Source organism: Heterocephalus glaber, unplaced genomic scaffold, assembly GCF_053883595.1.
Source record: "Heterocephalus glaber isolate CG9 unplaced genomic scaffold, H.glaber_assembly_v1.0 deba00001004, whole genome shotgun sequence".
Classification (NCBI taxonomy): Eukaryota; Metazoa; Chordata; class Mammalia; order Rodentia; family Bathyergidae; genus Heterocephalus; species Heterocephalus glaber.
The window spans coordinates 8801424-8826640 of NW_028258179.1; the positions used below are offsets into that span (position 1 = coordinate 8801424).

The 25217-nt window shown below is 50.9% G+C and overlaps 2 long non-coding RNA genes across 2 annotated transcripts; one reads left to right on the top strand and one right to left on the bottom strand.

Annotated features, from left to right (window-relative positions):
• Positions 1-6515: 6515 nt before the first annotated feature.
• On the bottom strand, positions 6516-24274 carry LOC110346431 (uncharacterized). Its single transcript, XR_002390477.2, has 4 exons — positions 22136-24274; positions 19222-19369; positions 10645-10941; positions 6516-7469 (listed from the first exon to the last, which is right to left on the bottom strand). It is a non-coding gene; the product is annotated as an uncharacterized LOC110346431 (long non-coding RNA).
• LOC147828585 (uncharacterized) lies at positions 22285-24913 on the top strand. Its single transcript, XR_015450605.1, has 2 exons — positions 22285-22365; positions 24269-24913. It is a non-coding gene; the product is annotated as an uncharacterized LOC147828585 (long non-coding RNA).
• The last annotated feature ends 304 nt before the right edge of the window (positions 24914-25217 follow it).

Below are 25217 nucleotides of genomic sequence, written 5' to 3' on the forward strand. Positions count from 1 at the left end.
GATGCCTTCCCTTAGGACCTTGCAGCTCTCCCGTGGATGCTCATCCTAGAAAAACTCTCCTATGGGCAGAAGTTACCATGTGCAGGATGTGCACTGCAGTTCTGTCCAGCAAGCAAGGCCACGAAGCCACCTAGGTGCCCATCCATAGAGAAATGGACAAGCACACTGTGACCATTCATTTGATGGCGTCATGTTCAGAGGTGAGAAGCCCTGAACGCATTGCCGTGTCTGGAGAATATTTATGCTGGATGTAGAATTTGGGATTGGCTATTTGTTTGTCTTTCTGTCCTTTAAGGATATTGTTCTAGTGTCTTCCCATGGGCATTGTTTCTTATGAGAAATCTGTTGTCAGCTGTATCTTTTCTTCTCTTTATTTTTTCAATCTGCTCCTCTTATCTTTTTTGTATGGCTGCTTTTAAGATGTTCTCTTTATTATTAGTTTTAAACAATTTGATTATTGTATGCCTGGGTGTAATTTTCCTCATGTTTCTTATGCCTAAGGTTCTTGGATCTGTAGATTGAGTTTTAATCAAATTTGGAAAATTTGGGGTCATTATTCTTTTAAATACTTTTTTCTGTTCCTTCCCCTTTAGTGGCTCCAATTACATATTAGGCCACTTGCATTATCAAACATCCTATTAATTTACTGTCCTCTCTCTCTCTCTCTCTCTCTCCTGTATTTTTCTCTTTGTTTTATTTTGGATGGTTTCTGTTGTTATATCTTCAATTTGCCAGTCTCTTCTGCAATGTCTAATCTGCTGCTAACCCTGTTAACCCTATCCAATATATTTTTCATCTCTAGGAGTTTGTCTTGTATAATTTTCATATCTCCATGCTATTACTTATCTTGTTGAATGCTCAGAATACAATTATTATGGTTGCATTTTCATGTCCTTGTGTGCTGTTCTTAACACCAGCATCGATTCTGGGTCAATTCTGATCAGTTTACCCCTCGGTTACAAGTTTTTCAGCTTCTCTTAATCCCTGGGGTGGGTGGTAGAAGTTTCTGTGGTCCTACAGATCAATATTCTTGAGTTCTGTTCTGGGATGCAGGTAAATCACTGGAAACATTGATCCTCTTGAGGCTTGCTTTTCTAGGTGGAATCATGACTAATTAGACTACTGCTGGTTTTCCAGTGCCTAAGGCATCTGTGTATATCCACAAAATGTGCTGTGAGCCATGAAGTTGTCCGGTCTGTCTGGTGGGAACAGGCAGTGCACTCAGGCCTAGGTGAGCTCAGGCACTGCTACTGCTCACCCTTTGATGTCATTCTTTCCTCAGATTCAAAGATTTGCTTAAATGCTTGAGACAGTCGGCTCCCAGCTAAGCCCTCAGGAGTGATCCTCCGCGTGTCTCTGTGTGGCCCCCTTCCCGGTGTTCTTTCCTGTGGACTCCAGCACACGCTCACCCTGCAGTCCCAGCCCTGTCTTCTTGACTCACAAGTCCAGCAGGCTCTGCACTGTACCCTGGAAATTCTTTCAAAGACAAAGATTGGGCAAGGGGAAAGCTTATTACGGTTTCTTATTTCATCAGGATCACCATTTCTCATTGTTTCATATCCAAGAATTTCACATACTTTGTCAGTTTGGGCCTTAGTCCAAGCAGGGAGGTAAACTGAAGCCCATTACTTCCTTTTTCCTGAAAAAAATGAGTTTGACTGGATAGAACAGTGGAGTTTTAATAAATGAACTAGATTAATAAGTAGGTTTATACACAGTGACCTGGATCATGAAATTTCATACTGGGTGAAAAATAATTAAATTTGAAAACAAATATTCTGTCTAAATCCACTTGCATAGTTTGAAAAAACACAAATTTATTGTATATAACAGACTCTACATAAAATTACCAACAGATAGATAGAAAAATCTCAGCCAACAGAAGGATGGTGATTTCTGAAGAGAGAGAAAATGGAATTAGGGTTATGGAATAATAAAATAGGGGCTTGAATTTTATCTGTAATGCCTTATTTAAAATAAAAATAAGACATGAAACAAACAGGTGAACACAGTAGCATATTGGCATTACTGAGAGCTGATGGTTCACTAAAGGAATACTAACTGTATATTTTTACATCTTTAAATCACTTCATAATTTAAACTATCTATCATTTAGGTTACTAGCAGCTTCTGCTGTGAGGAAGAGGCCTTTGAATTCGCCTTGGGGCTCACAACCTGCTCCTTACCTTTTGCTCACATTTGCATAACGAAACAGCTCGAGCAGGGGCTCCCTGAGGTAAAAGAAGACACCCTTCTAGGAGGAAAATATCGACAAAATAATTCCGAGGAGAGAAATTATTCTGGGTGACCATTGGTGATAGTTTTTTTAAAATATAGGCAGAGGTCTAAAATTGCAACTGCAAAATGAAAGGAAATGTGTTTTGATATGTATTCATTTATTTAGACTGACCTGTGGGTGTAAATTACAGTGTGTACCGTACTTGTTTCTTGCTTGAGGACTATAGGAATATAGAATCTCAAAACTCAGGAGGATTTGGGGCCCGGGATTTATCTCAGTGGTTCTGCCGCCTGCCTCGAAAGCACAAGGTCCCAAGTTTGATCCTCAGTACCAAAAAAGAAAAACTTAGGAGGATTTGCAGGATTTATATAGTCCATTGTCAGGACTATATAAAAAGGAATTGGATTCACTTAATATCCACTGTGTGACATTTCCTGTTAGTTAATGAATACCACATCCGTGTATTGCTATCGGGATGGTTGCACGACTATCTCACTGAGGCAAGGCAGGGCTGGACCACACCCCTGCCAGCGAGTCTGCTCCTGGGCTGAGATTGCCACTGACAAGTGGAGCAAGAAAAGGCCCACTGAGGGGCAAAAGGAAGGAGCTGCGTGGTTGCCTGGCGGGAGCTTCTGCTACTGTGGCTTGGACTCAGAGACAGAGAGATGCTTTTAAATCTCACTGGTGGATTCAGCTTGCTCCTGCCGTGCAGAATTGAGCCAGAAGCAGGGAGAGGAAGCCGTTCAGCTGCAGGCTCTGAAGGTAAGGTAGGTAGCGTAGCAGATCTAAGCCTTTCTTGTGATATTTTTCCCTCCCATTATCCCCCCACACTTTCTTCAGTCCTGACATTAAAAGTTCCAGCTTGGCCCCGACTATGGCTCAGAGAATTAAGGGCAAGGGCCTTACCCAGGGTCAAGATGGCCCACACAGGAAGCTGTGCTCCCGCTGCATGGGGGTGGCTGGGGTCGTGGGTGTGGGCCAGGGGGACTCTGCAGCAGAGGAAGCAGCTTGGCACCTCACGGAGCACACAGGGGATGGTCAGAGGTCACCTGAGAGCACGAAACACAGTTCCTTGGGATGCTCATCAGTGGAATTTGGAAATCATTGGGGAGAACCACTTCCCAGACCTCCGCTGACCTTAGCCTCTTGTTATTTGTTGCAAATGTGGTTTCATTTTACAGCCATGGGTTGGTGAAGACCTGATATCTGGGTACAGCTCTGCAGACAGATCTAGGAACCCACGTTTGAAAGTTATGACGTGACAGTCCCCTTTGCCACTCCACAGGAGGATACATCAACCTTTGTCTTCCCTGCCACGAAGCAAGCAGATGCGCGCTCCATGGTGTAGAGTTTGCACCACAGCCCGCATTCTGGCCTCCTTCCTTCTCGTCACAAACTGGGACATCTTTTTCTGATGACAGTGTTAGAATGCCAGTGAATGACAGTGTCGCAGTTTCTCACATAGTACTGAATCTGCTCACATTTTTTAGAGAAATGACTTTGATACTGGTAGCCAATGACTTGTGCCATGGCCCACAGTAGACATATCTTCACAGGACACGGAGTGGAGAGGGAAGGAGGAGGAACAGCAACATGGTCTCAGGATGGACTGGAATGGCCAGAGGCTGTGTGGAATAAAGGACAAATTACAAATGCGCTTCCCAGCCAAGGTCTTCTCGGGAAGCAGAGGCCACTCTGGAGATTTCAGGTGACGCGTGATGCAGCACCAGGAATGCTCACACAGCTCCAGGCGAGCTGTGTCTCAACAGCCCATGGCAGGCACTGGAAAGACTAGAAATGGTGAGCAGCCCCTGCTGTCCCCAGAGCAGGGAGGTCACCATGAGGAGGGACCTGGTGGCAGCCAGGGGTCCCAGATGCCTGGTGGAAACTGCATCCCAGCCAGGCACAGCAGGCCAGGGGGCCCTGGGGGTTTCTGGGAGATGGAGCCTGGCTCCTCCTGTCCTGCACACCCATCCCGCCCAAGCTCACCTGGGTCTGCAGGGCTAGGGACCTAGACTGGAGTCCCAGGGGACCAGATGGTGAGCAGAGCACGCCCTGAGAGTAAGCTGTCCAGGTCAGGTGCAGGTGCCCGGTTATGTGAACACTGGGCTCATAGCGGATCCTTTCTCTGCATTATTATGACCCATGCAGTACTTGATGTGCAGTTATAGGGAATGCACGTGTTGTTTATCTGAATCCAAACTCAACTGGGCAAGCTGCGTGTTTATGAGGAAACCTGGCAGCCCTTGCCGAGCACAAGTGGGAAAGAGCAGGCACACGAGGTCATGAGTTTTAATCCGGGCTCCAGTGCTCTCTCCTGTCCCAAGCACCAAGCCCGTGAAGGAAAGGAATTTTGCAAAAGACTACAGGTTTATGGCATGAAAACATAAAAATAAGAGAAAGGAGGTAGCTAAGGAGTTAACACAGCAGTCTTCAAAATACTTTGTAGGAAAGATGGAGGGTGGAGGGTCCTGCAGAGGGTGGGCCAGGGGAGCTGGATGGGGATGGGACCATGGGTTTGTACTCAAGAATTCCCAGTACTGAGTTGCGTCCCTGATTGAAGTCTGAAACCAATTAGAGGCAAATATGCTTGGCCTCCAAATTCAATCAGAAGTAAAATAGTGAGGCCTGAGTTTGGAGAATGAGAAAGCACAAGCTTTGCTTGGCATGTCTCGTGACCTTGCCGTGCTGTGGTGGGAACAGGCATGGAAACTGGGAAGGAACCAGGAAGAAGCTGGAGAGGAACCTAGTCACTTCCCGGACCCGGGGGCCTGAGGAGCTCAGAAAAGCGGTGAATGCTGGCACCTATTCTTGGGAGAATTTTATGGAGATGGCTGCTAACTTTGGGGTATTAGTGGGTCTGGTAGCAGACTGGGCCTTCTTTGGGCATATCAGACCCTTCCTTACACACACACACACACACACATACACACACACACAGCAGTCAAGATAACCTGGACACGATTCAACCTGAACAGACTGTGTGTGTGTGTCATCAGCTTCCTCTCTCTATGATGAAATAACTGAGACAGTCACGTGCAAAGCAAAAAGGTTTATGCTGGCTCCCAGTTTGGGAGGGTCCAGTCCATGGTCGGCCAGCCCCTCTGCTCTTGGACGTATGGTGGTGCATTGTGCTGGGGAAAGTGGCAGAACAAAACACTGCAAGAGGGAGCGAGGAGGAGTAAGGATCCCACAATGTCCTCGAGAACACACCCCACACCCTCAGTGACCTAAAGATGTCCTGATGGGCCACCGCTTAAAGTTCCATCACTTCCCAACAGTGCCATTCTGGGGGCCAAACCTTTAACACCCGAGCCTTTGGGGACATTTACAGACCAAACCATAGCTGTGAGCCTCCCCCTTTAAGGAGCATGGAGGCTCCCCAATTCCAGGCCCATCCCCTCCATAAATAACCAGAATTGGGTGCCATGGGAGCCTCAAACACATCCTGGCAACATCTAGCCCTGAATTGGGATGACAAAGCCACAGCGTCCATGCTCAAGGGAGCTGCGCCCTCAGGACTGGTGCCCCCAACGGTCTGTCTATTCAGCTTCAGGTTCCAAACTTGGAAGTGAAAAAGCACAATAACTATTCCAGAGAGGCAGCTGGCCTGGCAGAAAGCTTTCCTGCCTGCCAAGATTTTTGTGTGAAAACTCAAAAGATGTTGCAAAATCTTCAATGGCCACGAAGCAATGTCAGGCATATGCAATTTGCCTGCACAGAACCAAAAGCTGAGTGGCAGCTGCTCCTCATAAGAGTGAGGTTTTCAGCACAGTGAGCTGTGGGCTGAAGGGGCCACGGGCAGGAAGGTGCCTGGCAGAGGGGCCCGGGCTCTATGCAACTTCCGGTGACAGTTCTGGGGCCAGGAGTTGGGACAGGGCCTCCCAGATTTAAGGTTCACCCTAATGCCAACCCCTCCTGAGAAGCGATGCCTGGGTCAACAGACCCCAGCACCCGAGGGCCCCGTCTGCTCAAGCCACACACAGGAGCTGCTGTAGCTATGGCTGTAACCCCGCAAACGTCACACCCAAAATGCGTGCCTGCTCCTCAGCTGCACAGCCGGGACAGCTGCCCACGCCACCCGTGACAGCAGGGCACCTGAGAGGTGGTTACTATGGCAGCTGAGAAAGTGGACTTTCCGTTTTAATGCGTCTTGAATTAAAGCTGATGTCCAGCCATTGGAAAACTCGGGTATCTTTCGAACCTCTTGGGTGTGTGGGTGTCACTCCTCAGCTGTTAGGTTCACGAGATTCATACACAGACGGCACAGCTCCGATGGGAATGTAATCTGTTTGGGGATCTATTGCAAGTACAGTATAAAAGATACTCGAGAAGTCTAAGACAGAAGGAAATACAGGCATTCTCAGAAGATTTCATGTACATGATTAAGTGGCGAAATGCTATTTTGGATATTTGGGTTAAATAAGCTGCAGCATCTAAAGCGTGGATTGAGCTCTCTGAAGTTCACCACAAAGACTCAGAAGGGCTGCAGCATTCGCCTGAGGTCCAGATCCTCAACACTGGTGGTTCTCAGGGCCGAAGACCTCTTCCTCCTGCCCTGAGGGGCACTGAAGGAGGGAGCCCGGGCAGTTGGGTAGGGACAGCTCCGGAAGGAATCGGGGGCCAGAGAGGAGGAGGAGGGCAGGGAAGGAGGCACAGCCTGGGACTCCACGGTGGCTGGATGGGAAACATGTCCCAGTGTCCCGCTCCCTGCTCCAGCCCCGTGCCTGAGTGTGCATGCATGTGTGAGTTTGCGTGTCTGTCCATTCATTTAGTCTTTCTCACAACGGATGCAGTAAGCCCAGCCGAGAGCTTTCATTAATAATCTGTAAGTTTGGGCCCTAAAACAGGAATTTAATTGAAGTTTCCCCAGCCTCAGCCAAAAGCCAGCTGCCCAGCAATATTAGGTCACGTTTAAGAACAAATTTGGCCATGCAATGAGGCGCTCTCCAGGCTTGCTTTATGCAGCTTGTTCTCATGGCTCTTGGTGGAGACCCCCGCCAATGTCTACTTTCCCTCTTCCAGAAACTGACTGCGCCTGGGATCTGTAAAGCTCATGTAAGGCTGTCAAAACTAGGCGAGGCCTCTAAGGAAGCCGTCCCGAATCCATCGCGAGAAGCAGCGAGATCACAGAGGAGAGAAATGGCTCCTATTCCAGGAGCCTGGAGGACAGCGAAGGCCATGGTGACACAGGGTGACAAGTCCAGCTGTGGGCAAAGAAGGCCCCAACCTGAGGAGTGAAGTAATACACTTTCTAAAAATCCACGTAACAGGCAGAGAGATCACAGTAGCCAAAAGAGCAGTTAACAGAGAAGGAAGGGTCTTTGTTTACAGAATCTCAGGGTGTCCGGGGATCAGAGAGGAATCCATTCCTCGGAATCACACCCCAAAGGGGCTGTTACATGCCAGGCAATATGGATCCATGGACATTATTGGTGGAAGGTCAAATGCATCTGTGTTGGGCTGTGGGGCAGAACCTGGAGAACTTTCGGGGGCATCTAGCGGGCCACAGAAGGTGGCCTTTGGAGATCTGGCCAGCAGAAGGGACTTCCCTGAGCTGCATCTGGAGATGTGCCAACTCTGGGGGTGGGGTAGGAAGCCAGCCAGGTCAGCCCCACCCAGTGGCCATGAGGGATGGGAGCTCCCGTGTGCAGGCCCCGCTGAGATCTCCATGCTCCCACTCTGTCCACGGGAGATGTCGCACCCGGGCACCATCGCAGCTCTGCCTGAGCCAGTGCCCAGTGGAGAGGTGGGCAGTAACACCCCCACCCAAAGGATGGGCTCCTCTCCCTCCATCAGAGCCCTCAGTGAGGAGACGCAGCCACTGCCGGAGTATGCTTCCCGGTGTCCGCTGAGAAGAAGCAGCCACCAACTGAATGTTATTGCACACCAGTGAGTGTTTCTCAATACTGTCTATCAAATGGCTGCATAAACCTCATTCTCAGATATGCGGAAAGTCATCTCTCCATTGCTTGGGTTTAAATCAGGCTTCAAATTAAACACATATTTATCTCAGTATAAGCAAATTTTATTGCTAAAAGAATTGCTTTTAGATTTTTTTCCCTGTTTTTCCTCTCACTGTTGCACATGGCCTTGAAGGTGATCATATAGCTGGGACAAATTACCCAGTACCTGCAACCTGAAAGAGGAGAAGATTCAGTCCATGGTCTGCTGCTCCCAGGCAGATCCAGCATGACAGGAGGGCCTGGCAGAGGAAAGCTGTTGACATCGTGGCAGCCAGGAAGCAGGGACATGAAGACAGCCTTCCAGATCAGACCCCTAGGCACCCACCTCCAGCCCGACCCACCACCTAACAGCACATTCAGCTCTGAAGTCACTGATGGATGAATCCACTGAGGAGTGTAGCGCCTCCTCAGCCAGTGTCCCTCCAAAAACCTCACCTCTGAACACAGGAGACTTAGGGGATCTAAGATCTTTAGATTTAAACCATGTATCTCTTGAGTTCCAGCTCATTGTCTATTAGATATTTGCATTGAATTGCGTTTCCTTCAAGACACTACCAGCTAATGACCGAGCAGAGAATCTTCACCGTGGGACAGGAAGGACCAAGTCCGACTCGGTCTAAGGCATCCTTCACGGGAAGGACCGTCCATGGGCACCTGCTGGGCTGTGACACTGCCACCCAAGCCTTCCTCCTGCTCCTTCACTCCTTCCTAGGAGACCCAGGATAAAACCACCCACTTCCTACTGTGGGCAGATTTCGCCTCCACTGATCTCTGCTCCTTGGGGCAACATCCTGCTCTGCCTCTGCTGTCACCGTTTCAGGGCGCTCAGCTGTCCCTGCACCCACACACTGCAACTCCCAGGGTGTGGACGTGGTCTCAAAGGAACAGATAGTGGAAACCAATTTCCAATCAGAAAGGTTTCATCAGGAAGCAGTGCAAGAATGAAGATTGCCATCTACTAGGCCAGGACAGCGCCCGTGTGTTGGGAGAGCAGAGGAGAGGCAGGGGCTTCTTGGGACAGGGCCACGCGCACGAGCCATTGGGGGCGGCTCTCGGGCACCGTGGGGCCTGGGAGCTGGTGCTCTCCGGCTGGTGAGAAGTGCGGTCACCATGCCAAGCTCTTCTGACAGTTAAGGCTGGCCGTTCCGCCACCAGCTGCCAAGAAGAAAAACAGCCATGGCAAGATGGGGAGGCACTGGGCCGCACCGGCCTAGTGGGCAGTTCCGGGAAGACCACTGCACCTGCTCGTCTCCCCCCAGTCCCTGGCTGTTTCCCTTCGCAGGCTCTGGGTCTGCAGGTCCTCCCTCCCCTCTCCCACGGCCGTGTTCCTGGCCAAGCTCGCCACCCGTCGATCTCCAGCCCCACCACTGCTCCGACCCAGCCTTCACTCAGCTTCTGCTCCACCTTCCCCCTTCATCTGTGTCTTCAAGAGAGTGGAGTGAAAAGCGGGAGAGGCATTCTGGAAGCTGAGGCAGGAGAATTGCTGGTTCCAGCCCAGCCTAGGGTGACTTAGTGAGACCTTGTCTCAATATTTTTAAAGGGGGTGTGGGTGTAGCTTAGCACAAAGGCCCTGGGTTCAATCCCCAGTACTGTAAAAAAACCAAATGGGGGAAGCTGCATGGGGGCTCCACCCAGAGGACTCACAAGGCCATCCCGGTGTCAGCAGGTGACAACCCAATCCTGACCCCTACAGGGGGCTGAATCTGAACTCAGGACCCCACGCAGAGGGAGGGTGGCTCAGCTATGCCAGGAAGGGCTCTGGGGGGGCACCCATCCAGCCCGTTCTGTTTGCCGTCTAAACCCGTGAGGACCCATTTTCCACTGCAGACCCTATTGAGGCCTTCTCGGGCTTCCTTTTACCGATGTTCCTGCCGGAAAGGCAGAAATGATAGGAACAGGAGCCGCTAGGTTCTCTCAATATGCTGGCGATGGCGCGGCCAGGAGGCTGGAAGCCTGCACTGTGAGCCACGCTTGAAAGGAAGCCGCTGCCGACCCCACTGCAGCAGGCCGGGAGCGGGCAGGGTGGGTCAGAGAGGGACATACAGAGGCAGGAGCAGCCCTGCCCTGCCTGTGCCAGGAGCAAGGGGCTGGGAGGGAGCTCTCGGGCCACCCCGAGGCCAACGGGTGTTTCCTGTGCACACTGGGACCAACAATCCGTGTATCCTTCCCGTCCCACGGTCCTGCTCCTCGGAACCTGTCCGCGGGTGTTCTTACAAAGCCCTGGGGAATCTAGAACCCTGGGACCAGACACACACTCTGTGAGGACAGGTGCACGCGGACCGTTCCGGAAGTAAATCCACAGAAAGAGGTAACCCTCGTGGCCTCCAGAGGCACCTGGTGCCCAGGAGTGACGCCCCGTAGGGCCCGGGTCAGCCTGGCTGGGAGGGGCAGAGGGACACGGCGAGGCTATGTCAGGCTGCACTTGGAACTGGCACTTACCTTACGCATGCGCACACACAGCCCAGCGAGGGAGGAACAGGAGGGAATCGACTGCAGCCTGGCTGTGCATGTGGACCTCCACAAGGTGCAAGGGCGCTGGCTTCCAAGTCAGGTCTAGATCCCTCTGCCCGGGGTGGTGGCCGTGCACGGGGTCCTGCGAGCCCTACGCAGGTCCCCAGGGGTGAAGGGAGCTGCTTTAGAGAGCTCAGGACGCACTGAAGCTGCATGGGGCAGTGCGGTCAAGACAGCCGCGTTCGTGGGGCATTTCTGGAGCAGGATGCAGAGAAACACAGAACGCTGGAAATACGAAAAGGGAAAGGGCCGAATGTGCAGGGCAGTCTCAAATGTCTGCCTGCGCTGCTGCCCAGTTAACGGGCTAAGGAGACGGCTTTGCGGTTAGGGAGGCGTTGGCCCTGGAATTCGTTTGTGGTGAGCGCCACCTTGTGGTGTCCTTTGTATTTCCCAGAACAGAAAGCCACCCTGGCTGCAGCGCCCACTTCCGTACCTTCCGGCCCGAGAACTTCCAGCTGTCTTGGACCTACCCCAGTAGGCTCGCCCTCTTTCTGGACTTAGGAGGAATATTAACTGCAGGTCAGAGCCCAAGGCCCAGGTGTCTCCTCACAACTGCTCCACCACCCACCTGGACTCCCCAAGCCTCCACACCTGAGACCGCTGGGGGGCTCCGTGCCCACTCACCGGCTGCCCCAACTGCACAGTTTGCCTCAAAGCCCTCCCTCCACCCCTACATGCCTTTCTGGAAACTTGCTGGGTTTCCCTTCAGGATACGTCGCATCTGGCCTGTCCCCAAAACACACCTTCCCAGCAGCGTGCCACCCCTTTGACGCCAACCACAGCCAATTACACCTTAGAACAAAGATGCGCCCCCAACCCCCGCTAGAAACTGCAGCTCCCTGGACTCAGGCTACCGGGGGCAGCCAGGGGGACATCGGGGATACAGCACAGAGGGCAGCCTGCAGGGGAGGAGCCCGAGGGAGGAGACAGCGTCCAGGTGGCTGCCTCCACCAGGTCCAGGAGGGCACTCGGTTCACTTATCTAATTAATCCCAAGAAGGAATTTCAGGGTAGCAATTATTTTCCCCATTTTGCAGATGAGGACATCTCATCTTGAGCCCAGGGAGGTTAAGAATGTGCACGTTAATCTTGCATTCCCTGGACCTCATCAGCTGCGTCATGAATTCCCCGGTCAGAGATGCTCAGATTCTATCGGCTCACAGCTGCCCTCAGGGGCAAGCTGCCCCAGCATCCCACTGTGGTGGTCAAGCTTCACTGTCAACTTGATTGGCTTGGGTGTCACACAAGGGATGAGTGGAACTCACTGCTGGGTGTGTCTGGGGGTCATGGCGGTGTGGCCTTGGGGTCTATATCTGGTCCATGGCACCTTCCTTTCTGGCACTGTTCTCCTAGCCACCATGAACTAAGCAGCTTTGCTACACATACCCTTCTGCCATAACCTCCCAGCCTTGAAGCCAGCTGACCATGGACTGAATCCCCTGAAACCGTGAGCCAAACCAACCTCTCCTCCTTTAAATTGCTGGTATCTGATATTGGGGCCAACCGCAAGGTGACTAAGACAACCACTAACCCTCTGTTGCATCTGCACCCCTCTGGGGCCCCCACCTGAGTCCTCCTGGCTGCCACCCATGCTCACAGGGCCGTGGAGGGCATCTTCCCCTCTGCCTCTGCTTGAGGTGCATGGAGACCACTCAGGACTCACACTCAGGGCACAGTGCGCCGGGCTCCTCTCACCCCTGCATCTCACCCACAGAGCAGAACATCCTGTCCCCACCAGGCTTCGTGCCTGGTGATCACGTCACATCCGGAACCTGCCCCATGGTGCTCTGTCCACACCCTGCCCTGGGCTCAGACCATGGCCAGTTGGAGGCCCAGACACAGCTTTTTGCCCCCGTGCCTGCACTCTGCAGCTGTGAGGTCGGTAACTGCACACAGAGTGTCCAGAGCAGCGTGGATCTGTGTCTGTGACTCTGGGTCGGGGGTTTGGGCAGAGCCCTGGGGACTAGGGTCACAGTGTCACGAACCACTTTCCTTTCCAGAGGCTCCATGGAAGAATCATTTTCTGTTCATTCAGGTGGATGACAGGATTCAGTTCCTTGTGGTTGCAGGACCGTGGTCCAAGGCTTGCTGGCTGTCACCTGAGGGCAGTGCCGTTTCCAGAGCTGGCCCCTCACCTCACCTAGCCCCACCCTTCACCTCTGAGGCAGGCAGCTGGAGTCCTGCTCTTGCGGCATCTCTGAACACCTTTTTTCCTCCTAGTCTACCTGTAAGAGCCACCTGGAAAATCCAGGATTACCTCTCTATTTCAAAGTCAGCTGGTTGAAAAACTTAATTCAATCTGGAACCTCAATTCCATTTGCTTATAAGGTGCCAGGACCACATGTTCCATGATTAGGCCATAACTGATGCTGGGGGCCCCAGTGCTGCCCTGCACACCCTGGCCTTTTCCCCTGCGTGCTCGGCTCTCACCTATGCACACCTGCCTCCAGGTGAGCCCAGCCCTGCAGCCACTCCCCACAGTAAGCCCAGGAGCACCAGGCCAGGGTTAACTGTGGGTCCTGTGACACTGGATGTCTTCCCTCCCACAAAGAGCCCGTCTTCAATGTTGGTCTTTTATTCTGTCTGTCTCCATCTGGGTCTCTCTTGTTAACTCCCCCCAGCCCTGCCACACTGCTCTTTACCTCCAGGCAAAGGTAGCTCTTGCTCACTCCGGAGGGCTGCTCTGCCACTGTGGGACTGCTGGGCTTTACGGGAAGGGGGCTGCCAGAGGGGGTGTCCCTGCCCAAGGTGGTTGGTCCCGCTGGGAACCAGGGAGGGCTCAGGGTGGACAGGAGCCAAGGCAGTGATGGAGGGGGCAGGTCAGGCATCCAAGGGGAAGCACAAAGTGGGGGAGTGAGAGTGGGAAGTGCGGAGGGAGCAGGAAGCAGGAGGACTGCTGTCTGCGGGAGTAGGAGACAGGGAGGGAGCCCTCTCTGTCCCCGGGGCTGGCAGGCAGAGGACGGCATGGCTGTGGCCATGTCCTCTGAGAAACACGTTTGGCCCCCTAAGACTCTGGGGTGACCCTGGTGCTCAGAGCGGGAGGCTCTGTCCCTGGGATGAGGTTCTCATTGGCCGCCCAGGTGTGAGGCAGATTCGCCAGAAAGTCAGGAATCCCACTGAAACGCATCACACAGAGCTACTGAGCCAAACCCACGCGCCTGAATTCGTCACTGTCACTGTGGCACCGCTGTAGACAGTGCCAAGGTGGGCGCCCCCTGCCTGTGTCTGGCCACCTGGCTCTGGAGACGGGAGAAGGGAGAGGGTCTGCTGCCCTTTCCCAGTGGTCTCATTTTGCAGGAAGCCTCAGGATTACAACCCGCTGGGATGAATTGCCAGGCAGCCACTTGGGCCTCTCTGAAACACCAGGCAAAGATGGCAAGACCCACCAGGACCCTCCCAGAGCCCACTGCGGCCAGGCCAGCTGCTTTGGCTTCTATTTCGAGGGCACTATGTTGTGGGTATGGTTGTTCCCCAAAGGCTTGGTCCCCAGCGTAACAGTGCTGAGAATTGGGGTCCTTCCAGAGATGATCAAGCCATTGATGAGGCACCACTCTAGGAAGGGACTGACGCCCTAGCAGGGGACTGGGTTAGGTCTCCAGGGACCCAACCCCTTACCACGCGAGTGGGTAGCTCTACAGCGAGTTCAGCTTCCTCCCTGCTCTCACTTCCTCTCTTCCCATGCAACAGCTTCTACCTGCACCACTCTCTCACGAAAGCTGCCATGTGATCCCCATGCTCTGTTATGAGGCAGCTGAGGCCCTGGCCAGATGTGTCCACATGAACTGGAACTTCTCAACATCAAAAACGGCCAGCCAAAATAAACCTCTTTTCTTTATAAAATTCCCAGCCTCGGGCATTTTCTTAACCGCCCAAAACAGACAAAGGCAGGTGGGGAGCAGTTTCCCCTCTTCTTGCTGAAGGCTCCTCTTGGAAGTTGGGCAAGACCACAGGAGGAGACGGCAGGGCTGCTCCTGGTCCCTGCCTCCCACGTGGTTGGGCCCCACCATCCTGGAAGAGCCACAGAGAACAGCAGAGAGGAACACCCTACTCCACTGCCCAACATCCTCCAGACCGAGGATGGGATTCTTAGAGGGAAACTCTGGCGGGAAGCATCCAGAAGAGGTTTTCAGTGCTGGCCTCACTCTGGAGAGGCTGCTGGCCTCTGGGCTGTGTTTGCAGGTGGGGAGCACCTTTCTGCCTCATCTGCACCCCACTCATCCCACCTGCCCTGCTGACCTCCTCCTCCTGAGAGTAGCTGCTTGCAATCAGTCCCTTTAAAACAATACAGTCACAAGCCTGAGGCTCCAGGCCCCGGGCCACAAGAGAAATAGACATGATAAATAACATTTAAAGCACTGCAAAGTTTGAATTTCACATCTAATATGCGCCTCTGGAGATTCTGCTAAGCGTCTTTTATTCCTGTTCATAAATTCTTATGATAACAACTTTATTTGGGGATTAATCCAGATTCCCATTAGTCATCGAATTGCACTTTCTCAGTGTGTGAGTTCTGCCCTCATTGAGTTACAAAGCCTTGGAGGCTAGGCTAGCTCTGCGCGGCTGCTGGAATGACAGTGAGGTGTCGCAGTCCTTATGTTTCAGAAGCACCAATGCACCTTTACAGGTTTCCAAATTAAAACCAGGGTGAGAATTGGCTATGGCAGAATCTGACTCAGAGTATTATGGGATGCCCACTGGTGCTGGCTCTTGGCCCACACAGATGAAACAGGCATCCTTCTTGAAATAGCACTGTTGAGCATGTGAGCACTCAGACTCTGGAGTTTGACATTCCTGGTTCAAATCCTGACTCCATCTCTCATGAGCTATGTGATCTCAGGCAAGTTACATGACCTCTCTGAGCTCTGGTCCCCTCCTGTATAAAATGGACACTAACTTCTATGTGATGGGGCTGCGGGAGCTCAGACTGGTACTTGGCAAGCCACTGGCATTTATTGGGAGTTACTGTGTGATAGAAACTGTACTAAACACAGTGTGTATTAATTCATTGACTCAGCACTTCTGAGGTTCGACATCATTAGCCCCATTTTAGGGAGTGGCCACTCAACAAATGTTGACCATTGGTGTTTTTGACACCAGTGTCCTTCCTCTACTTCTGGTAACACTGTCCAGATCTTATCTGGGAAACCACCCTCAACTGTCTACATTCCCAGTGGCTCTTGGGAAGGTTGGTCATGTGACCAGGCTCTTAGCCAATCAGAGCCTCTCCCTGGCATCACCATGTGATTGGCTTACTCTGAGCACATGACCCCATCACAGCAGGGCTTTCTGGGAAAGAGACTTACTCTCTCTGAGGGAGGTGTTGTGAGACTGGGAAGCTGGCATGGCTGCCCCAGGCAGAGTGCATGGCAGAGATCCCCCAGACCCAGAGGAAACAGGGCAAGACTGGACAGGGAGAGTCAGGCCTGGTGACCTCATGGGACTCCACTCCCTCTAGCAGCCTTCCTGAGAGGACACCTGACTGTGGCCCCCTCCATTCCTTCACCATCCGATTCACTCCCTTTGGTGAAGGCAGCTGAGTTGGGATTCCTGGCATATGTGACAGATCAAGTCCTTGTACCAAAAAATAAGTGTGGCAATAAAATATATCTAAATGGCAACATCATTTTAATCCTATGGTTGGACACAGAATGCCACATTAGCCTCCCCACTTTCTGGGAATAATTCTGGTTTTTTCCAATCCCATAACTAATATCAGCATTACATCCTATCAAAGCTCATCTATGTCATTGAAGCTGCGTTATCGATCATCCTGGAATCAGAAACTTCACCCTGGTTTGTCTGGTCCATTAGGGAAGCAGAAATATTGTGTCCACAATCATCTAAGCGGGCACACAATGGGTTCACTCATGGATGTCAGGAAAACCACTGACCAGAGTCCTTCTGGGGACTAAAGCAAAACAAGGTGTTCTAGAAGAAAGTTTTCTGTCTGTGAAGATCTGAACCTAGTGCTCTTCCTCTGACATGTGATAAATGGGCAATGTTCAGCTGCCTACCCCATCAGCACTGCACTACCAGCGACTGAACTCTTCCAAGAATTCAGATGCCAAGGAATGTTCGGCCCCTCCAGGAAAGAGAATTGAACACAGTGCTTGAGTATTGCAGGCTGAGGTATGGGCTTGAGCGGCAGTGTAGCCTCACCTCAGAAACCCGGCTGTGACCTGGCCCTAAAGCATTCCCAGGCTGCCTCTCCTGTCAGAGGACCTATCTGGAGCGAACACTCGCTGGTGTTGGAGCCCCCAGCCCCGGCTCTGTACAATGCTGCTGCTCATGTGGGCCTGGGGGTCAGACAGCTGTGAGTGCAAAGGACTGACATGCACTACTTGTGTGACTGCAGTTGTCATCTAACCTCTCTAAACCATGGTTCTTCACGCCATGATTGTGAGGGTGGCCAGATGATGGTGGTGGGGGAGTTTAATAAATGCTGATGCAGTACAGCTGAATCCAGACTGAAAGTCTTGCTCTACGCTATTAGACAAACACCTTCAGGGCCTGGAGTGCTGACCTTCCACAGGCTCCAGCTGTACCATCCTGGCCTCTCCTAGGGCCAGTCAGCTTCCCTTGGCCAGGGGCTCAGCGCTCAAGGGCTCACACACTTTAAGAGCTCATGAAAGCCTTGGAAAGTTACAATGGATAAGAACCTCCGTCTCAGGAAGCTGGTTTCTGGGGTTAGGGACTGGTGCTGCGCCATGGAGACCGAGGGTCACGCCCAGAGCGGCTTCCTAAGCCCTCCCCCTTCTCACCCAGAAACCCTGCCCAGTGCGCACGAGGACGCCCCAGGCTGACCTAGCCTCCCACACAGTGGGCCTGGGCTTGGACCAGCACAGCTAGGATGGGCCCAGAGGAACCTTTGGGGAAAACTCACAGAAGGACATGGCCCATAGGAAAGGACACCTCGAAAACAGTGTCCTGGGTTTCCACTTGAAAAGTAATTTTTGGGAGGGGGAATTAACTGCTCTGAGCTGAAAAATCAAAAGAGAATGAAAAATTATGTTCCACCAAGGCCTGTCCAGTCCTGCAGCCTGAAGGGAGAGTAGAGCTCCTACATGGTGATGCAGCGCCCCCTGGTGGGCTGGCCTGGGATTGCACCAAGGTCTCCAGTTGCCCCCTCATCTGGCTCGCTGTTTCCCTCTGCTTTGCAGGACACAAACTGAAAATGCCTTCCCCAGGACTGTGTTACCTCCTGGAAAGTTAAGTGTAAGGCTTGCTGCCCGCTGTCAAAGGTTAAGAAGACTTTTCTTAAAACCCAGTGTCAAGAAGGTGATGGATGGGCCATCCCACCTGGACCCCGTCCAGCGGCTATCGGGTCATTGATAGTCGTTTGTGCAGGCCCTGGACGTGACTAATCTAATTCACTGCTCACAACAGCCTTACTGGGCAGGGTGGTCCTCACCTGAGCTCTACAGGTGCAGAAGTGGGACAGAGAGGGCCTGGGGGCTTGCCCAAGGTCAAGGGTCAGTGTCGATCCCACTCCCGAACTCTCAGGGGCTCTGCTATGAACTGCATGGGAAACAAGACAGTTTCTGCTTTGGTTCCCCCCAAATACATAATAAATTATACCTTGGTTCCCCAAATTCTTATATTTCTTTTCTTACTGAATGTCAACTTTCTATTGAGCACCTCCAACCCCCAGTTCATTTCTAGGAAAGTATAAATCATGCCTTGGATCAGGTTTATCAATCAAATACTGTTTTCAAGGTAGCAGACTGGGCATTGTGAGGAAAGTCGTCCAGCAGGAGACTCACAGTCACCTGAGGTGATGCTAACGTAAGGCCACACTGAGCTACTCGGGGCCAAGAAATCAGATGGAACCCACAGTTCATTGCCCAGTGTGTGCAGCTGGAGTTAGGCGAGGATCAGCTCTGAGCGTCATCGTGACCCAGGTGGACTTAGGCACGATGACCTGGAGCTTGGGGAGCCAAACCAAGCATGCAGAGGCAGGAGAGATAGTAGGACAGGAAGCAAAATGTCTCAGGGCACAAACAATCTTGTTCGTGCCTCTGGAAATGCTTCAGAAAGACTGGGACCCCTGACTGGGTACCAGGGACTTGGCACTTCCGAGAAATCCGTAGCAGTTTGGCCACAGCTTTCCTGTTGGCACAAGGATACCTACAGGTTCCACCCCCATACCACCCTGATCCTTGGGTAGGACAGGCCGCAGTTCACTGTGAAGGAAGGTTCTGAGGCCATGCCTGTGCTCCATGGAAAAGGAAGTGAGATTGATTAGTAATGCCTGCTGTGGTCAGCATTGGGGTGGTGACAAGATCCACACCATTAATTTGCCTTCCCCCGGTTCCAAGAGAGCTGTCTCTATACAAGAACCCTCTGTCCTGAGGCTGAGTCTAGAGCAATGACTCCCTGCAAGGGGCAAAAATGCTCACAATATGGCAAGTTCTGTGGGGCCTCCAGCTTCAAGATAAGGCTGGCAATGAGAAATGATAAAGGAAGGAGAAAAAGTTATTAATATAACCAACAACAAGTCTCTCACCTTGCATCTGGCTCGCAGAAAGTTTCTGTGATTGTCTTTTCACTTCCTTGCTGGTGTCCTTTTTTTTTTTTTGGTACTGGGCATCGAACTCAGAACCTTGCCCTTGCAAGGCCAACGCGGCACCACTGAGCTAAAGCCCGATGGTGTCCTTTGAAGAAAAAAAGTTTTTAGGTTTGCTTATGCCCAATTTATCAGTTTCTTCTTTTGTTCCTTGTGCTTTTGTCGTATCTAAGAAAACAGTGCCTAATCCATGATCATGAAAATTTACCCTATGTTTTATTCTAAAATTATGATAGCTTTAGCTTTTGCACTTAGGTCTTAGACCTATCCTGAGCTATTTGTGCGTGTGTGTGTGTGCTTGTGTGCACGTGTGTGTGGTGAGAAAGAGACAGAGTCCGAATTCATTCTCTTGCATGTAGCTATGCAGTTATCCCATCAACAATTGTGGAAAAGACTATTATTTCCCTCGCTGAGAGGTCATGATATCCAGGTGGAAAATCCATTGACCATAAATGCAAGGGCTGATTTCCGTGCTCTGCATTCTACTCCAGTGATCTATCTGTAGATTCTTATACATTTAGCTATAGGTCAAAATATTGATTACTATAGCTTTTTAGTAGGTTTTGCTATCAAAAAACATGTGTCCTTATTTTTCTTTGTTTTCAAGAAATCATTTGGGGTATTCTGCATTCCCTGAATTTATGAAAAAATTAGGATCGGCTTGCCAGTGTCTGCAAAGAAACCAGCTATGGTTTTGATGGGGATTTCACTAAATCTGCTGGATAATTTGGGCAGTGTTTCAGCTAATGTACAGTCTTCTAATCCATGGGTGAGAGTCATCTTTCATCTGATTATGTCTTCTTCAACTGCTTTCACCAATGCTGTGTGGTTTTCAAAGTGTAAATTTTGCACTACTTTTCTTATATTTATCTCTAAGCGTTTTATTCTTTTTGATGCTATAAGTGGAATTATAGTTTACATTTTGTTTTTGGATTGTTGGCTATTGTATAGAAATAAAATTGATATTTACATGTTGACCTTGTATTCTGCAACCTTGCCAAACTCATTAATTCTACTCATTTTAGTGGATTTCTTAGAAACTTATATATAAAAGATCATATTGTCTTCAAATAGATAAAGATTTGCTTCTTTTCAAACTAGATGGCTTTTGTTTAATTTATGTATTTATTTTGCCTAATTGCCTTACCTAGAACCTTTAGTACAATGTAAAATAAAAATAGCAAAAGTGGACATTCTTGCTTCATTTCTGAACATAGGGAAAGCCGTCAGTCAGCGGTGCTAGCTGCAGATTTTACAAATACGCCCTTTATTAGTTTGAGGAAGTGCCCTTCTATTTTAGTTCATTGAGTATTTTCTTTACTACGAAATGAGACTGGATTTTGTTTTATATATACTCTATGTCTTTTGGGGTAAATATCTGATTTGGTTTTTATTCTGTCCATATGGTATACTACATTAGTTGAGGCTTGTTTGGTTTTGGGGGGTTGTTTTTTGTTTTGGTTCTTTTATCAGGGGGCTCACACTGGGGATAGAACCCAGCACCTTTGCCCTGAGATACCTCTCCAGACTATTTTAGTTTATTTTTGAGATGAGGGGCTTGCGAAGTCGCTAAGTACCCAAGCTGGGCTCGAAGTCATGACTCCCTTGCCCCAGCATTCTGAGTGCTGGATTACGGGTGTGCACCCTCACACCAGGCTGCGTTGTTTCTGGATGTTCAACTTACTCTGTACTCATGGGATGTACCTCATCTGGCTACGATTTACAGCCCAATGAATCCATATTGGTAATATTTTTGAGGATATTTACATTCTTGCATCTATATTCACAAATAATATTTATCTGTAGTCTTCTTTTCTTGTGATCTCTTTTGGTAGGGTATTACCCCATAGGATGAGTTAGGAAGGGTTCCTTTCTCTTCTATTTCAGAAAAGCTTTAAAGAATTGACATGAACTGCACATGGTGGTCCACATCTGTAATCCCAGCACTCTGGGAGGCTGAGGCAGGAGGTTCGAAAATTCAAGTCCAGCCCGGCTAACTTAATGACTTATTGAGACCCTATCTCAAAATAAAAAACAAAAAAGGCTGGGGGTGTCGCTCAATGCAAAGACCCTGGGTTAATTCCCCAATACCACACCATAGATATAAAAAGAACTGATAGGAATTCTTTTCTAAATATTTGGTAGAATCCACCAGTAATTGTAGCTGGTCTGGTCTTTTCTTTGTGAGTTACTTAAATTGCTAATTCAATCTTTTGTTACAGATCTGTTCGAATTTTTCTTCTTTTGTGAATCAGTTCTGGCCTTTATGTCTTTCTAGAAATGTGTTCATTTCATCTAGATTACCCAATTTACTAACAGACAGCTGCCATCGCATTCTGTTACTTAAATCCTTGTTATTTTGGTACGCCCGGTGACACCGCTTGCTTTTACCGTTCGGTCTACCCAAGGGTTTTCCAATTTTGTTAATCTTTTCCAAGAAACACTATTAATTTTCTTTGATCTTCTCTATCATTTTCAGTTCTTCTTTTCATCAGCTTCAGCCCCAACCCTTATTATTTCTATCCCTCTTCTTGCTCTTCTTCTCCAGTGGCCTAAGCTGGCTGGCTGGTTGAAGGCAGACCTTCTAGGTCTGAATCTCAGCAACTCTGGACCCTGCTCCTGGAGCAAAAGGCCTGGGCCGGTATTCTGGCCCCTACTCGGGAGCTGGCGAGGGTGAGAAATGCCCACAGCGACCCCAAGCCTTGCCTGGGAGACGCACTCCCCTCTACCCCAGAGTGGAGCTGCTGGGGAGCTGAGCAAGGTGGTGAGCGGCAGGGAGGAGGCTGTAGCTCAGACACCAGACCCTCACGGTTCCTATCAAGTTTTAACAGTCTCTTTGTGTTACGCTTCATACCTGGACGCCCCTCAGGAGCTTCGTGTTCAAGGCAGGGCTTCGGAAGGCCATTGAATTACGCGGCTGCTACAGCAGGCTGGCTGTTGGGAGGCGGGGCCTGGCCAGAAGCGGCATCGCTGGGGGCGTGGCCCTTCCTCGCCACTTCCGGCGGCGCCGTGATGCGAGTAGATTTCCTTCGCCAGGGCCTGCCCCCGCACTGCCCACTGTGCCAGGGCTGCCCCTTCTAAACGGTGAGCAGAACTAGCCTCTCCCCTTGAATCTGGGGGTGTTGGGTTTGGCGTCCAGGGAAGGGAAAGTGACTATGACCCCTTGAACAGGTGCTGTCTCATAAGCGCAGTTTTTGCCCGCTCCATTCCACTGCTGTCGGGAACAACGCTACATAATTTTAGGGAAAAATCATTTGGTTAGCCTAGCTCTCCTGCCTACAGTCCAGCTATGGAATTCCGAGACATAATTGCATTTTGGCCTACGGTCACAACTGAGACCTCGATGATCCGGTGATGCTGTCTGTGATTCTCCAGGACAAGAAACATCCTGGGAGCTGAGAACATCCTGGGAGGAACAAACATTACTCAGTTCCTCCTTGATCTTGGATTGTTACATCTTATTTAGGCAGGATGTACCGAACTCTCTGCAAGTCATTCGTTACCTTTGTTTCTCCCGATGTACTGAGTACTGAATAAAGGGTGCGGTAAACAGGGGGCTTTCGTCTTTGCTGCCCAGAGCAGCACTGATCAGATCCAAAGCTCAGCTTCTTAGTCTCATTTTTCTACCTTTCCTGTAATTCGCCTTGTGCTGCTGTGGCTCGCAGGAGACTAGGACTTACTGCAGAGGTTCTAGTAACGTCCCCTTTCCCTGTTCCCTACACGCTGCGAAGTGGGTCCGCAGAGCTTCCCACGCCTGCGTCCCAGGAGAGCCAACCCTTCCTGTGCTTTTCAAACCCTTAGGTCGTGATGAGCTCACTCTCGGCGGTCAGTCGGTCCTGGGGTGCCGCCCTCTGCAGCGCTCCACCGTGTTGCCACCTCCGCTCCAGTTTATTTACCGAGCTGTCCTCAGATTTCTGCATCTGCTGCCCTCACGTCTCCTACCACAGTCCACTCACCCCACGGGAGTTCAGAGGGCAGCAGAGCCTCCCCACTCTGGCCAGCAGCCCCGGCAGCAAGGAAGCTCCACCCTGAACGCTCCTCGCGATTTCTTCTTTTGCCCACCCTTCATTAGTGCGCCTTGGTTCTGCAGATCAGTGGGTTCATCCTGGCCAGCTTTAACTTAATCCTCCCTCACGGCCCCCTTGCCCCTCCCCCGGCATCGTGTGTTCCGGGGGAGTGCTAACGCATGTAAGGTAGTTTGATCATGTTCATGGCCCCGTTACGTTACCCCCACTTCACCCCTTGTCCCTTCCCTCCTTCCCCTCCTCTGGTCTAATAATAGCCTCCCGGCCACTTTTCTGCCATATTTTTTTATTCCACGAATTAGGGAGAACATACAGTATTTGACTTGGAGTCTGACTTATTTCATTCAGCTTGACGGTCTTTGGGTCCATCCATTTTTTCTGGAAATGGCAAGATTTTGTACTGTTTTGCAGCTGAATAATATTCCATTGTGTGTGTAAATACTATATGTCCTTCATCCGTTCATCTGCTGGTGGGCATGTGGGCTGCCTCCATGCCCTGGCTGAGGTGTATTGTGTTGCAATAAACATGGGATGCAGGTATGGCCATGGAAGGCTGACCCTAAGTCTTTCTGAACCCTACCGGAGTGTTACAGCTGGATCATGTGGTAGCCCAGTTTTCAGTGAGCAACCTCCACAAGGGGCTCCATACTGGCTGTACCGATTTACATTCCCATCAGCAGTGTCCAAGTGCTCCTTTTCGCCCCGAACAGGCTGCCTTCTGCATGTGGGTCCCACCCCTGAACAGCATCAGACCCAGCCTCAGCAGCCATGGTCCTACAGCAAAAGGCAGCTCCTGTGGAATGGGTGGGAGGGATCCCGGACCCTTGCAGCTTCACTCCCTCGAGCGCCTCATTCCTTATAAATCACTCTGAAGTTCACAGAGTTTTTTAAAGGTGGCAAAGACAGCCAAAACCAGGTGCAGTTTCAAAATTCTGAACTAGCTTCCCTGGTACAATTTCCAGCTTCATCGGTGACTGTGTTTCTCTGAGAAGAGCTGTGGAAGGAAGGAGAGGCAGCCCCACAGGAGGGGACCCTGGGTCATGGGTGTGAGACCACAGCCTCCACCTGCGAGCCCACATTTCCCTGCTGGACGCCGAGCCCAGTCCTCAGCCCAAGGGCAGCGAGAGAAGCACTGAGCTGCTCACCCTAGACCTGCGTCTCCAGGGAGCCCAGGGCCCCATGGCTGCCTCCCTTTGATGCTCTCGTTTCCGGCCAGACTTCATCTCTTCTGAGCCCTGCCTCCTGAGATGACTGTCCTTCACCATATCCCTTCAGTGTTTCTCCTGTTATTAAAAGTTTGGGGGTAAAAAGTGGCTTCAGCCCAGCACAGTGACAACTGAAAGCCGGACACCTGCCATCACAGCCCAGGACACCCATCCATTCCTCACTGCCACTGGAGCTCCTGTCTATGTCAGGGTTCACCTTGGGCACCAACTGCTCCACGGCCACCCCTGCCCCTGAGCCTTCTTTCTCTGTGTCCCTGGGTCTCTCCTCCCAGCCTCCAATTTCCTGATTCCTGTCCCTGTCTTTTAAAGATGCCTTGGTCTGCCTCTGTTGCTGTACTATAACAAAATACCCAGCACTGGGTAATAAAGAGTAGAAGTTCATGTGGCTCCCAGTTCTACTGCCTGGGATGTGCGAGAGCAAGACCATGGTCCCAGCCACTGCCCAGCGTCTGGTGAGGGCTGTCTGCTGTATCACAACATGGCAGAGGACATCACATGGCCGCGGGGAGGAGGAGAAAACATGGCAGCCCAGTTGTTGTCCTTCTTGGGAAGTCACTACCCCACCCTCTTGGCCTCATTCAGTCTTCCTGACCTCCCAGAGGCTCCACCTCCAAACATCATTAGCATGAGAATTCTGGTGCTAACTTTCCCGGTCAGAGCAAAACCTGACCTTCTGACACCCCAA